The sequence below is a fragment of the Charadrius vociferus genome, unplaced genomic scaffold (genome assembly GCF_000708025.1).
Source record: "Charadrius vociferus isolate BGI_N301 unplaced genomic scaffold, ASM70802v2 scaffold365, whole genome shotgun sequence".
Lineage (NCBI taxonomy): Eukaryota > Metazoa > Chordata > Aves > Charadriiformes > Charadriidae > Charadrius > Charadrius vociferus.
In genome coordinates, this window is record NW_009648559.1 from 2,020,034 (window position 1) to 2,024,084 (window position 4,051).

Here is a 4,051-nt window from a genome sequence, read left to right on the forward strand (position 1 = left end):
CTTAAACTGTAAATGGCAAGAGTGTGGCTTCTCAGTAAGAATCTTGTTAATCATGTGGAAATTGAACTGCTAGCTAAACACCCTGGTAGAAACGGAGGAAATGTATGCCCTGTCTGGAATGCTGCTCTGCCTCAACACTTTTACCAGGGACTGAAAAGTAAATAGCTTCACAAAACAGTCACTGCTCAGTCATAAATATACGCTGGTAGTAACTAATAAAAGAACTTCCCCTCCTTTACTTCTCCAGTTATGCAGTAACAGAACACTTTTAATTATTTAAAAAAGATGTCAAAGTATAAGATTTTTCATCGAGACAGCCGTGTCAGTATTTGAAACTATATGTAAAATAGGTATGTGGTGAGTAGAATCTTCTAAGGCTTACTTAATTGGTTTAGTTTTGTAATTGCTTTCAGATAAAAGATGTGAAGAATGTTGCTGTTGCCATTTGTTGCATATTTTTGAAATACATAAATGTGCAGAATGAAAAATGAAAGAGCTACCTCCACAACTGGAGTGATCAAAAACTTCCTCGTGATGTTTGTATCAGTTGTATGCATCTCTAAGTTAGGATTCTGAAAATTTGAACAGAAATATTTTTACTGGAAGGAATGTTTCTGGCAAAAGTGTAGTGTAAGCAATAACTACAATATATTAACAGAAATTAATGTAGAAATTATTAATATTATCTCTAAAGGTCAGAAAAGTATATCATTATAGTTGAGGGCACAAGATACATAACAACCTTAATACACCAGGCCAATTTTAAAATTCTGAGAAAGTTGCATATTTATTACGGTCAGGTTTAGATTACAGCTGAATTTATTACAGAAAAAAATACCAATTGCTCTTATTTTGGCTTTTTATCAACCTTATATAGGCACTTTACAAAACATAAGAAAAAAAATTAATCCCTGTCCTTCAGTGTTCCTCAGATCTAAGACTCTGAATTTGTTTTCTGTGCATGCATGGATCCAGTGCTGCCAAAACTGCAGTGTTACGTTAGCTGCAGACCCCACATCACAACAGTACAGGTTAATACCAACCAGAGAGAAAATAATAATAATAATCAATAAAAAGCCCAAGGAGATAACATTATTATTATTAAGCATTGTTATTACAAATTTATGCATTTGAGTAACTTTAATGCTTCTGCTAATTCTGTCACAGGAATGGTAATATGCATGTCTGCCATTCACAGCAATGGCATGGATGAGATGTAGGAGAGTTTAAGAATTGAGCATGGAAAGGAAAAGATGTCATCAAATGGCCCCAACCAGGAAGTTTAATCAGAAACAAATCTGTGATTTACTCTGAATTATTCTCTTCCCTCCTGAAGCAGAGAAAGGATGCTAACCGCTTCTGAGAACAATTGCTAATCACTGTAAAAATATGTGCCAGCTCAAAACCCCTGATCATAACAACAAACAGCTCCTTAGAACATATACAAAGCTGAGTTCACGTGGGGAAAAGAAGGAAAGGGAGGAGAATTTAAATAATTTCAGGAACAAATGATTGAAAACAATACGCTTTGTAACTGAAGCCCTTTTGATGGGTCTCACAGAACTGGCCCCGTTTCACTGGCAGGGAAGGCCAGGGCCGCTGGGCAGGCGTTCCCGTGTCTCTGGGACATCCCTGGCACCGCAAGTATCTCAGAAATCCCTGCAGTTTGGTCGGGACATTCTCTGGTTCTTCTTCAGAGTATGTAAACCCACTTTGTCCTCGCTTTCCCCGCAGACAGGTAAAGGAACCCCAAAACTCGGAGAGTACTCTCTTCATGAATTTCCACAGAAAAAAAGGCAGCAGGTCAGCAGGAGCTTGCTCGGGCCATTATGTAGCCCTTGAAAATGAGTTGCTCAAAAGCGTAGACACTGCCTGACCTTCTGTTTTGCTGGCTAGTGATCAGGACAATCTTCACAGCTATATAATATAATACCGTTGAACTTTTGTCTGCAGCCCTTGATTTGTAGCCATTCTGTGACATGAGATCAAACAAAAAGTTCTTCTTGAGTTAATTTGCACAGCTTATGTTACACAGATGTTTTTCTACGTATTAATTTTTGCTATATTTCCTAGACAAAACTGGACAATGCTAAGAAAGCAAACGACAGGATGGTGTTTTAGCGACATTCGTGTGTAGCCCCTTTTGGGAAAAGCATTGTGTATTATTTCTGATCTGGACTGGTGAACACAATCCCATGACATCACATTTAAAAATGGCTATGATCCACCTGCTGATAATGCCAAAGAAAAACTAGCTGATTTTTTTTTTAAGAAGGAAGCTGGCACGAAGATTACAAGGTGAAACAATTGTCTAAGGCTCGTTGTCTATGTGCAGAGAAGACCAGTTTCAAAAAGAAATCTATTACTTAATATTTTTTAGGTCTCACTTCCAAAACTGTTTATATTAGTGCGATTGGCTTTTAGTGGACCAGAACTGATGAGCACCCAGGTCACATTTCTTCTATGTTTCCTTTCCTGTTTTTCTCTTTTTTTAGGCTTCTGATTTTGTTCATATTATTTTTCTTTCAGTTTCTCTCCCTTCATTTTCTCTCACAACTTTCTTTCTCAGTCCATCTCATAGGTCTTTCCCATTTTTTCTATATTGCATAGCTTTGTCTTCTTATGATTGATTTCTCATCCCTGAAGCTACCATACATACTCTGTCTGCCCCAGCTGCTCTCCTTTTGGTTCTTTGGTGTACCTTTCCCCATTTTCCCTTAAACATTTTCCATCCTTGTGAACTTTTTCTAGTGTGTTACTGACAATATGTTCACTTTTTAGAGTTCTCTATAAGCAGAGCAGTCATGGCTGTTTGCTCTTAGCTGACAGACTAACCTGTGAGTGGACACAGAAGGGTGAAAGCAGAAAGACAGCAATGAAGGAAGCTCTCATTAATACACTGATCATCCCACAACTGAAAAAAAATACCCCCCGAAAACTATTTATTTGTGTCCACGGTGTCATTTTTTCCCCTCATGATTTTTTCCATCTCTGTCCCTAAGCTACTGGGAGGGAATCTGGGCTTCTCCCGCTTTCCCTTCTTTGCCCACCTTGGGACAAGAAGAGCGCAAAGGTGATAGCTTCATTTTTCTAAGTCAGCAGTATGATTTTATTTTTTAAATATAGCCTCTGTGCAAAGCTACTTGCTGCTTTCTGGTTGGTATACTATGTCTTCTTGTGCCCTTTCCCACTATAGTTTACCCTGCTGAAATTGCTTCCATCTTGCTTAAGGTTCTTTAAAACTTGTTCTGCGAAACGGACCACATTTGCCTGGTCTCAGTTTTGTCCTAATTATAAACCTAAATGCAGAGTGGTGACATATTCTGTTCCTCTTTTAGCCACATGCTTCCATAAATGCTGACAAGTCAGGAGCTATGATAAATAGCTTTCAGCTCCGTAATTTAAATTGCTGCTGTATTTACAGCAAAACTCCAGTAGATGGCAAAACGATCCACCTTATTTTTCAACTGACAGCGTCTGGTCTGACAAAAGTGTGAAAATGCAAACATACCTTCTTTTTCTTTCCCCTTTCTTTCCCCAAAGCCACCAAGACAGTATACTAAAAATGATCCTATTTTCTTGTCGGAATTTGCAAAATTAATTCACCACCCTACATCCCCTGGTCCAAGGACATTAAATTTGATGGCTACTGCATTAGGCACAAAACCCGCACTGCCTCTCTGCTACATTCACTATTGATAGTCTTTGGTTTTTCTCCTCAGAAGTTTAAAACAAGAAATATCGAGACACATTGTAAATGGATTTCCTTTGTATAAGAACTGTAAGGTATACGTGCCAACCACCATTAATGTTTCAACATTATTTCAGAAATAGGTGATCAATCTTTGTTTTGCCCGTTATCGTAATGAATCAGGTATTACAAAAATGAATTTGCATTTCATGTGCCTAAACAGAATACCTCCAAGATTTATTCATTCCTACACCTAACGATACAAGTTTCCGCGACTGTCGCAGTGCTCTGTGCTTTGCATGTCTAGGTCGTGTCCCGTCCCGTCCCCCCCCCCCCTTCGAGGCTCTGGAAGCGCGTTCC